The sequence below is a fragment of the Gopherus evgoodei genome, unplaced genomic scaffold (assembly GCF_007399415.2).
Source record: "Gopherus evgoodei ecotype Sinaloan lineage unplaced genomic scaffold, rGopEvg1_v1.p scaffold_258_arrow_ctg1, whole genome shotgun sequence".
Lineage (NCBI taxonomy): Eukaryota > Metazoa > Chordata > Testudines > Testudinidae > Gopherus > Gopherus evgoodei.
This window is the reverse complement of record NW_022059921.1, coordinates 8,744-18,780: the sequence shown is the minus strand read 5'-3', so window position 1 is coordinate 18,780 and position 10,037 is coordinate 8,744. Positions and strand designations below refer to the sequence as shown.

At 48.2% G+C, this 10,037-nt stretch overlaps 1 non-coding gene across 1 annotated transcript; it reads right to left on the bottom strand.

The window, feature by feature from the left end:
* Nucleotides 1–297: 297 nt before the first annotated feature.
* On the bottom strand, nucleotides 298–369 carry TRNAM-CAU. Its single transcript has one exon. It is a non-coding gene; the product is annotated as a tRNA-Met (tRNA).
* Nucleotides 370–10,037: the final 9,668 nt, after the last annotated feature.

Genomic DNA, 10,037 nt, shown 5'->3' with positions numbered 1-10,037 from the left:
CGGTAGCCTCGGCTCTTTCCCCTGACAGCCACACAGCACTGCCTAGCGCCCCGAGATCCTCCCTCATGTTCTCCCACAGCCCGGCGGGGTGGATGGGAAAAGGGGACCAGGAAGCACTGCGGCCTCATTCTGGGACAGGAGGCCCTTGCCATGCCCAGACCTCCCTCTTGCCTTCAGCTCAGGCAGCCAGAGGTGCCAGGGAGCTCCCTGGCAGGCCGCCGCCTCAGCTACCTCTTGCCGCTCTGCTGGTCACCGCCTCGCTGGAAGGCCCAGAAGGAAAAAAAACAAACACACACATAGCAGAGGATAGTTTCAATCCATCGACCTCTGGGTTATGGGCCCAGCACGCTTCCGCTGCGCCACTCTGCTGGCTCTTCACAAGCCTGCCACCCAGCCGGCACTATCTGGATTAGTGCCTTATGCGCTGTCACACTGGCAGGTGGATGCACAGGCTGCTAGGCAGCTGCCCTAGTCACAGGATTTTACAGCCTCTACAGGGTAAAAGGGATAAACCCACCTGCTGACCTGTGACTAAGAATCTGGTTTCAGAGTGTGTCACAAAAGCTATTCCCCACAGCTTAACTCCCAGAATCCAATCTGCAAAACTTTTTGCTGTCTGAGTGGTGGGGAGAGTTTCCCCAACTATGAAGTTGTTTTCAGGGTGGAAACGAAAACACAGCCCAGCAGTTTAAGGAATACCTAAAAACTGCATTTAATCACTAACCACTTTTTATGTACACATAGATCTAAATATTGATTAGAAGTATAAAAAAAATTATTTTTAAGCTGGAGAGACACAAAGGACATAAAATGCACATTTACAGATTTCACAAAAAATCCACAACACTACCTTTGCAATTTCTCTTATTTCTCCATGTTTTGGAACCCATGTCCCTTGCCTAACGACATTTATGTAGGTTCAGGTGAGTCCCGAAATCATGAACCGCTAAGTTCCATTCTACTGTCCTTGATTCATGTCACCGGAATAACTGCACTTTATTACCCCTGCCCTAATAAGAAAGAGACTGAGAATCCCACAGCAGCCAAAATGATCCTTTGGACAAGCACCCCCATCATGCAATCTGGGGTGGGTGGAACCATGCAAATGACAGCAGCCTCAAAAGGCCTTTACAACAGATCACCAACAGATGGCAGGGTAGAGTTCATTCTCACCCTGTTTACATCCTCCCCCAAGCCAAGAATTGGTGGTCCTGATAAATCACATTCTCTATTATACCAACTCATTGGTATTGAATGCGAAGTTATAGCTAGCAAAAGTTGCCACCCATCTCTGCCTTGTAGCATCCAGCTTAGCCCTTGTTAGCACATAAGTCAGTGGATTGTTCTCTGTCCACACCTGAAACTGAGCACCACACAAGTAGTCTCGAAATTTCTCAGTGATGGCCCATTTCAAGACCAAGAACCGCAGCTGGTGGAATGGGATAGTGAGTTTCGCTATCAGACAGTCCTCAGCTGGCAAAGCCTACAGATTTACATTTCCTTCCACTTCCTGGTACGGGACTGCTCCCAGACCCTCCAAACTGGCATCAGCATGCAAGATAAACCATTTGTTTGGGTTAACAAGGACTAGGACTTGCACATGAATCAGGCAAATAATTATTTCCCGTAAAGCCCTGTCACTTCTCTCATCCCGCCATGTCCCAAATGGAGAAGAGAGGAGCCCCTCCCGTGTCCCATGCCAGGAACACCAGATTGGAGCAGGCGGGAGGCAGGGGATGAGGTGTTCATGATTCAGTCCAGGTCTGCTAGTGCTGCAAAGGAAAAGATTTCCTTCCTCAGTATCAACTGGAATTGTTGTTACAGTGGGGGAAAGATGTCTCTCATCTAGTTCTTAGATGCTTTGGTAAGAGGGGACAGGCAAAAGTTTTTTTCTTCCCTCTGGAGCTCAAATTGCACACTTCTTTGCTTTTTCCTCTAACTTGATTTCTCTCTTGCATCTCAATTTTCTCTTTCCTGGTCTCATTCCAGAGCATTTACAGCCCAATTCTCTATCCTAACCCTGAGTCCTCTAGTGCACCCTCAATGTCTCATTCTAACCCTACCCCAGAGTCTGCTCCCCCAGAGCCAGTGCCTTCATCCCTCTGCACTCCAACTCTCTGTCCCATGTAGCCTGATTTAGGGTATACTAATAATATTAATTTGGATAATTTGATGAAAATTTAATTTATTAGCTTACATTTAATTTAATTGAGTTACAAAGTTACAGTTGCATTACTGCTATTCAGAAGATACATATGGCATTATATGCAACAAAGTTTTGGTTAATATACTCACAGCCTTCCTTGATAACCTGGTGGTAAGAGACACAGGACCAGCCTTGCAGTTCAGGTTTCTCAATTCTTAAGTGAAAGATGCAGTGCTTAGAAAAAGCTGGTGTTACTTAGGGTTTACTAGAATATGTTAAACTTAGAATCAAAACCTAATAAACAAAGAATAACAACTTAGGGAAACCGAACTTAGCCTAGTTCCCTTGAAACTTAAAGTTTAAGAACAAGTACAGCCTACTGATAGTACATAGAGAGAGAGTGGAGGAAATAAGTCAGAATGATAGAGCAAAGTGCTCTAGCGAGGTGGGTTACCTCTTTTATAGGGCACAAGGGCCGGAAATCCTTCCTCCTATGCCCAAATTTCATTCCTTATCCACAAAACATTAAGGTACGTTTACTTCATAGGCTAGTATGTTTGTGCTTGTTGATGACATGTACATATGCACATAAGTTACCTTGTGGTGTACCTGTTAAATCTGTGGGTACAACACTGAAAAAAACCCTATGCCATTCTCCATTGTCGATTGGTCTAGGTAAAGGTCTTAGACAGGCATGGGTACATATCTATTTAAGTAACATGATAAAGGTCGATTTTCCTCTCTGAGTAAAAGGTCACAATATAGATATGCTAACTTTGCCTTAGCTTAACATACAGGATAGATCCTTATAAGTGATGTGTCTCAGTCCCCTAATCATTTTTATTGCCCTCTGCTGGACTCTCTCCAGTTTGTTAATGTTGGGTCTAAACTTTTGGTGAACTTTGGAGCCAAAAAACACCCAGACTGGCCGTCTCTGCATAATCCTTTCTGAAACTTTTTTTAAACAAAGCACTAACCTGCAAACTACTCATGACACCCCCTTCCTCAAGTAGCCATTAGCCTTTTATCTCTATGCATTTACTTCTTAAACTTGCTCTTCCTGTAAAATCTTGATTGATTATGCATGACCATTATCTTTTGTTAATCACTTTGTTTACTTCTGTGTATAAATATTGATGCCCACCCCTAATAAAGGGGCCACACTTATTCTAAAGCTTTTGGGGTAGTGTGTGCCCGTTGATCAACGCATTTGTGTCTGGTCTCTGACAGAATTGTGGGCCCATATTCCAACTCCGCACAACCTCGGGTGTTGGAGAGGTGAGTGAGGACTTGCTTTATTACCTAACAATTTGGGGGCTCGTCCGGGATTCCTTCTGGTGCGGTACCTCTGTCCAGTGGTCAGACCACTCATATATGAATTGGCAAGGCGCCACAGGAGATTTCTCCTAGCCAATTCAATATTGAGGGGTCGTGTATTGGACAGCAGGGTAAACGCCAGTTGGAGGGCTCCTGTCAGACACCATGGGTCAAGGGACTAGCGTGCCTCTTGAGAGTCCGTTGGGGATTGTAAATAAGTTATGGAATGAAGGGAAACTCCCAGTACAGACAGGAATGTCTAGGAAGAAGTTGTACACACTATGTGTAAGGAATTGGACTGGGTATACCGCGGTATTGGCCGACTCGGAGATGAGGTGGCCTTCGTATGGCTCTTTCGAGCAGGCTGCCTTAAGAGGAGTAAAGAGCCAGATCGAAAAAGACCATCTGGGACAGTTATGTTACTGGTTTTGTTGGGACACAGCAGCAGAGCTGTGGAAATCTTTAAAAATTATGGCAGTCAGGTACTCTCCCGAGAGTGAACCCCCTCCAGGTTATTTCGATGAAGGGTGTAGACCACGGCGTGTTTTGACTCGTCAGCTGGTCCCCTCTGCACCTGCCCCTATTCCTCCGCAGGGGAACTCTCTCCTTGTAGCAGAGGGGAATCTGCAGGATCCCAAATTGGAATTTGTGCAGAAGGATGAGGAGGAATTGGAGGGGCCAACCTCGGGAGGAGTAGTTACTAGGCTTAGGTCCAAGCAGGTACAGCAGGGTGCATGCCCCCCCCCTGAGGATAGCCTAGAGGATGTCTCTGTCAAATCTCTTGCGAATAATAAAAGTATGGTTATAGAGATGCCTTTACAGGTGCACGATCAACCTTATATGAGCAATGATGGACGATTGCAACATGCTAGTATTGTGGAATATAAAGGATGGCTAGAATGGGATTTGAAAGAGTGGGGACAGTTGTCAGGGTCTTTTGGGGAAAATCCCCGAAAGATCATAGAACTTCTAGAAAGATTGTTTTTAAGTTATAATCCTACTTATACGGATGTGGATCAGTTGTTAAGTAGAGTTTTGACTGGAGAAGAACGTAGTAGATTGTGGATGGCAGAAAGGACATGGGGAGATAGCAATGCAGCTAATGTTACTTGGATGGATAGGCGGGATCTGGCCGCTGGCTGGAATCCCCTAGACTGGACTCAGCTAAGGCTGACTCAGCTGCGAACAGATAGAGAGCGATTGTTAGAGAGACTCAAGGAAATGGCTCGCCGCTCGCCTAATCAGGCTAAGTTCATGCAGATTCGGCAGGAATCTGATGAGCCGCCCAGAAAGTTCTGGTCGAGGCTATTGGAGGGGGCCCGAATGTTCACTCAGATGGATCCTGAGAGAGAAGCAGACCACCCTACTCTTATTTCATTTTTTGTGAATCAGTCGGTGCCCCCTGTAAGGGATTACTTCTTAAAGTTTCGCCCTGGTTGGGGAGGTGAGTCAGTCACTTCAGTGTTGGAAGTAGCTGATTTTGCCTGGGAGAAAGAAAGGGAAAGTAGTAAAAAGAAAGAGAAAAAGGAAGAATATAAGCTGATGGCTTTAGCTTTTCACGGTGGTGTTCGAGGCAAAGGCCGTGGCCGTGGCAGGGGATTCCAGGGTGCCCGGGGAAGAGGGTCCTGGCGACCCCAGCCATCAGGAAATTGTTTTCAGTGCGGACAGCCTGGTCACTTTAAACGTGAATGCCCCTGGGGACGCCCAGAAGGTCTGGCTGCATCCGCAGATGCTTACACAAGTGAGGAATACACCCCTGCACCACCAGCTCAGCCCATCCCCCAGGCCTGGATCAACTATGGAAAACAGCAGCAGCCGCAGCAAACTCAGCCTCCTCAATGACGGTACCCCGGGGGCGAAGGCAAACAATGTGATGGTCTTATTTCCTTAATGTCTTTAGCCGGCTCCTTTCTCACTTTCTCTCCTCCCAGTGAAGAGCCTCGTTTAACCCTTTCAGTCCAGGGACTGCCTGTCTCTTTCCTCATTGATACTGGGGCTACTTTCTCTCTTTTAAATCATGCCCCCTCTCCCTGGCTATCCTCTGAGGTTAAAACTGCGACTGGGGTGGAGGGCAACCCACAGTCTCTGGGACTCACTTTGCCTTTGAATGTTATTTATGCTGATAAATGTTTTTCTCACCGTTTTCTTTTTTCCCCAGCTTGTCCGATCCCTTTAATGGGCCGGGATTTACTCTGTAAGCTTGAGGCTACTTTAACCTGCACTCCTGAAGGGGTAGGATTATTGATGACAGTGTTAGGAGATTCGGCCCCTACTCAGGGTAATTGGGAAACACCCCCCTCTCTCTCCCCTGACCTCACTGACTTGCCTTCAACCCTCTGGGGAATTTCTGACACTGATGTTGGCCTGCTCCTTTCGGCAGAGCCCGTAAGGATTCAGGTAAAGCCTTCCTTAAGCCCCCCGTCAGTCCCTCAATACCCCCTGTCGCTGGAAGCCCGGGAGGGCATCCGCCCCATTATTGAGGGATTCATTGCACAAAAGCTAGTCCGCCCTCAGCGCACTCCCTGTAACACCCCTATACTGCCTGTCAAAAAGCCTCCTAAAAAGGACGGAGACCCTGTTCGTTGGCGCTTTGTACAGGATCTACGAGTTGTTAATCAGTATGTGGTCCCTCTTCATGCAGTAGTTCCTGACCCAGCTACTATCATCAGCCAAATCCCCTGGGATGCTGAGTGGTTCACTGTTATTGACTTAAAATCAGCTTTTTTCAGCATTCCTGTGCACCCAGACTCTCAGTATCTCTTTGGTTTCACCTGGGAGGGACAAAGTTATGTCTGGCAACGACTTCCTCAAGGCTACAGAGACAGCCCCACGATTTTCAGCCAGTGCCTCCGCCACGACTTGGAAGGTTTCACCAGTCCGCAGGGATCCACATTGGTCCTATACGTAGATGACATCCTATTAGGTAATCGCAAAGAAGCTGCCCTCCGCATCGATGGTAAGGCACTTTTATTATACCTACACACCAGAGGCCACAAGGTAGACCCTAAAAAGATTCAGTGGGTCTCACAGAAGGTCCGATATCTGGGCTTCCTGTTAACCCCAGAAGGAAGACAGATGGACCCAGCCCGCATAAAGACTATTCAAAACTGCCCTCTACCGAACACCAAGAAACAACTTCGAGGTTTCTTAGGATTAATTGGCTTCTGTCGCCCCTGGTTGCCGTCCTGCGGGGAGTTAAGCAAACCGCTCCACCGACTCACTGCTAACCTTGCTCCTGACCCTTTGCAGTGGTCCCCGGACACTATTCAAGCCTTTCAGTTACTCAAGGACAGTGTGGCCTCCTCCATGTCTCTCCGCCCCCCCAATTACAGCAAACCCTTTCACCTTTTTGTCCACGAGAGGGGCGGAATTGCTAGTGGTGTCCTTACCCAGCTGAGCGGGCCCCACCATTTCCCGCTTGCTTTTTACTCTCAGCAAATCGACCCTGTCGCTCAGGGAACCCCATCCTGCACCCGGACTCTGGCAGCAGCTGCCCTGCTGATCACAAAGGCAAAGAGCCTAACCCTGGGTCATTTTACCACGGTTTGGACCTCTCATGCCTTGTCAGCCCTTCTGCGTAGGGGCACAACCCAAGTCTTTTTGGCCCATCGTCAGCAACAGCTAGAGGCCGAACTCTTAGAAGACACTAACCTAATTTTTGAAAGGTGTGGACCCCTTAATCCAGCTACCTTGCTTCCTGACCTGCCAGTCCCCCAGGACCAGCACGACTGTGTGGAAGTAGTTTCCAGCATCTTACAGATAAGAGACAACCTGTTTGACGTGCCACTGGACAACCCCGATTGCATCCTCTTCTCGGACGGAAGCTCCTTCTATGTTGATGGCAAGCGTTTCACTGGTTATGCTGTCACCTCTGAATGGGACATTCAAGAGGCCGCCTCACTGCCAGGCAACTGGGGAGCCCAAGCCGCTGAACTCTATGCCCTGGCCCGAGCTTGCCAGTTGGCCGCTGGTAAGACCGTTACCATTTTTACTGATAGCAAATATGCTTTTGGAGTTGTGCATTGTCATATCCACCTCTGGAAGTTTCGAGGTTTCCAGACAGCTGCCGGTAAACCCATTCAGCACCTCCCCCTCATCCACAAGCTTTTGGACGCCCTCCAAAAACCCTCCGTCCTGGCTGTAGTTCACTGCCGGGCCCATACTAAAGATAGCAGCCCCGTTACCCGTGGGAATGCCCTGGCTGACGCCTCCGCCAAGAAGGCTGCCACCTTACCTTTAGCCATGCCCACATTGGCTATTGCAACCTCCTCCTTTACTCCACCGCACCCCGTACCAGTACCCGCTGCTGAACTAAAATCATGGGAAAGCCTCGGGGCCACTCTGGTCAAAGGGACCTGGCTTATGCCAGATGGCCGAGCCTGCCTCCCTCGCTCCACATACCCTGTGGCAGTTCGCTGGCACCATGATAAAGGGGGTCACTACGGCACGCACGCCCTCGTGGACACTATCACTCGCTTTTGGTATGCTCCAGGCATTCAACCCTATTGCCTATCAATAGTGAAAGCATGCAGCACATGTCAGCGTAATGGACCTGCTCCACCTCTTAACAAAATTAAGGGTGGAAGACCTCCGCCTGCTGCTCCATTTCAACATCTTCAAATTGATTTTGCAGATATGCCAAAGGCTTTTGGAAAAAAGCACCTCCTTGTTTTGGTTTGCCCTCTGACTTCCTGGGTCGAAGCTTTTCCTACTGCTAATTGTACTGCTGCCACAGTGGCGAAGATTCTCCTTAGAGATATTGTACCCCGTTTTGGCATCCCTCTTGTGCTCGACTCAGATCGCGGACCTCACTTTACTGGTCATGTCCTTGGCCATTTAGAACAAGGACTGGGCATTTCACACTCCTTTCATACACCCTACCACCCCCAGTCTAGCGGGAAAGTTGAGCGTATGAATAGGGAACTTAAGTTTACATTGGCTAAATACTGTCAGGAAACAGGATTAAAGTGGCCTCAGGTACTTCCCTTGGTCCTGTTTCACCTTCGTACTCGCCCAACCCGCGCATTGGGATTATCCCCCTTTGAACTGCTCTATGGACACCCCCCTTTCAAAGGCGGGGCGCTACCACGTGCTGATGTTTCACTATTGGGAGGGGATCATATGACTGCGTGTCAGTTTCTCTCCCTACAGGCTCGCCTCCGTACCCTTTGGAAAGCCTCGTAGTTTTCCCAGACCGTGCCGCTGGAGGAACAAATCCACCCGTTCCAACCAGGGGACTTCGTCTGGGCCAAAAAGTTCGTTCGTGACGACACCCTCCAGCCAAGGTTTACTGGACCCCACCAGGTTCTTTTGACAACCCAGACTGCAGTGTTCCTGGAAGGACGCAAATCTTGGATCCACCACTCCCACGTCAAGCCAGCCGTAGTGGACCACAGTGACGGACCAGCAGCTCTTGTCACCACTGAGGACACTGCCTTCGACCAGTGGACCAGCTTACCTCTCTCAGACATTAGACTTAAATTAACTCGAAAAAAATGAGAGGACCCTTTATTCTGACAACTGTATGTTTTTTATGCTTTTTCAGTTTATTTTCTGCTTATGAAGATAATGCTTTTATTAGATATTCCCATGAGGTTAAAACTCGTATTTTAGGAAATAGAAGTGATTGCTGGGTATGTACTCAATTTCCAGTAAATGCAGCACAGGGACTCCCCTTCACACCCATTCCCCTAACCACTGCTAATATGACTTGGATGCCACCGACTAGAATAAAAGATCCAGTCCAACCCAATCTTACATGGGACAAAACAGAAGTGCCAATTAACAAATATCTCAGGGTAACCAATCAAACAGGATCACTGTGTTTTGTTAAAGAAAAAGGGTCAACTTTTGTGGGAACAAGTAAATGCAACATATATTTTAATGGCACCGCCTTTAGTAAAAATCTTGGCTTCAAGCCTTGCGCATCCCACTTATCCCATATGTGGATCCCTCACCCCGATCCAACCTTTTCAACTTTTTCATGGAGGGGCAGGTTTTCAGAGTCAGTTTTTAAAAAGCCCTGCTCAGAGCTCGAGGGTGTCCAACTAATTGTTAAAGGATACACAATTGCCTTCTACAACTGCTCAAGCAGTACTACACTGCCCTTTGAGGACAACACTACCAAATTGTGCCTCTGCAGTTCACACAACGACCCCTCTGCGTTACCAGGGGAACAGTGGTACAACGGGCGGTGGGTTACCTCCTACTTTGAGAAATGGAATACCCAAAACGCATTATATGGAACATACTGGGTGTGCGGGCCCAAGGCTTATTATTTCCTCTCCCCTGATTGGGCAGGGTCATGTTATTTGGCATGGCTAGCACCGCCTTCTCGGATCTCCCTCACCCCCCCTCATTTTCCCCACGTTCGTAACATCCGTGAAACTGACAGAGATATTAATCTCCGTGATGGTTTGTCCTGGCAGCGGTGGGCTGGTCACACTAGCTTGAAGGGTGCTATCATCCGTCTACAGGGACTATTAGAATCTTTGACCAATGAAACTGCAACCCTATTTGAAAACCAGGCCGGGGAAATGTCCCAGCTGCGCCAGTTGGCTTTGCAAAACAGAAT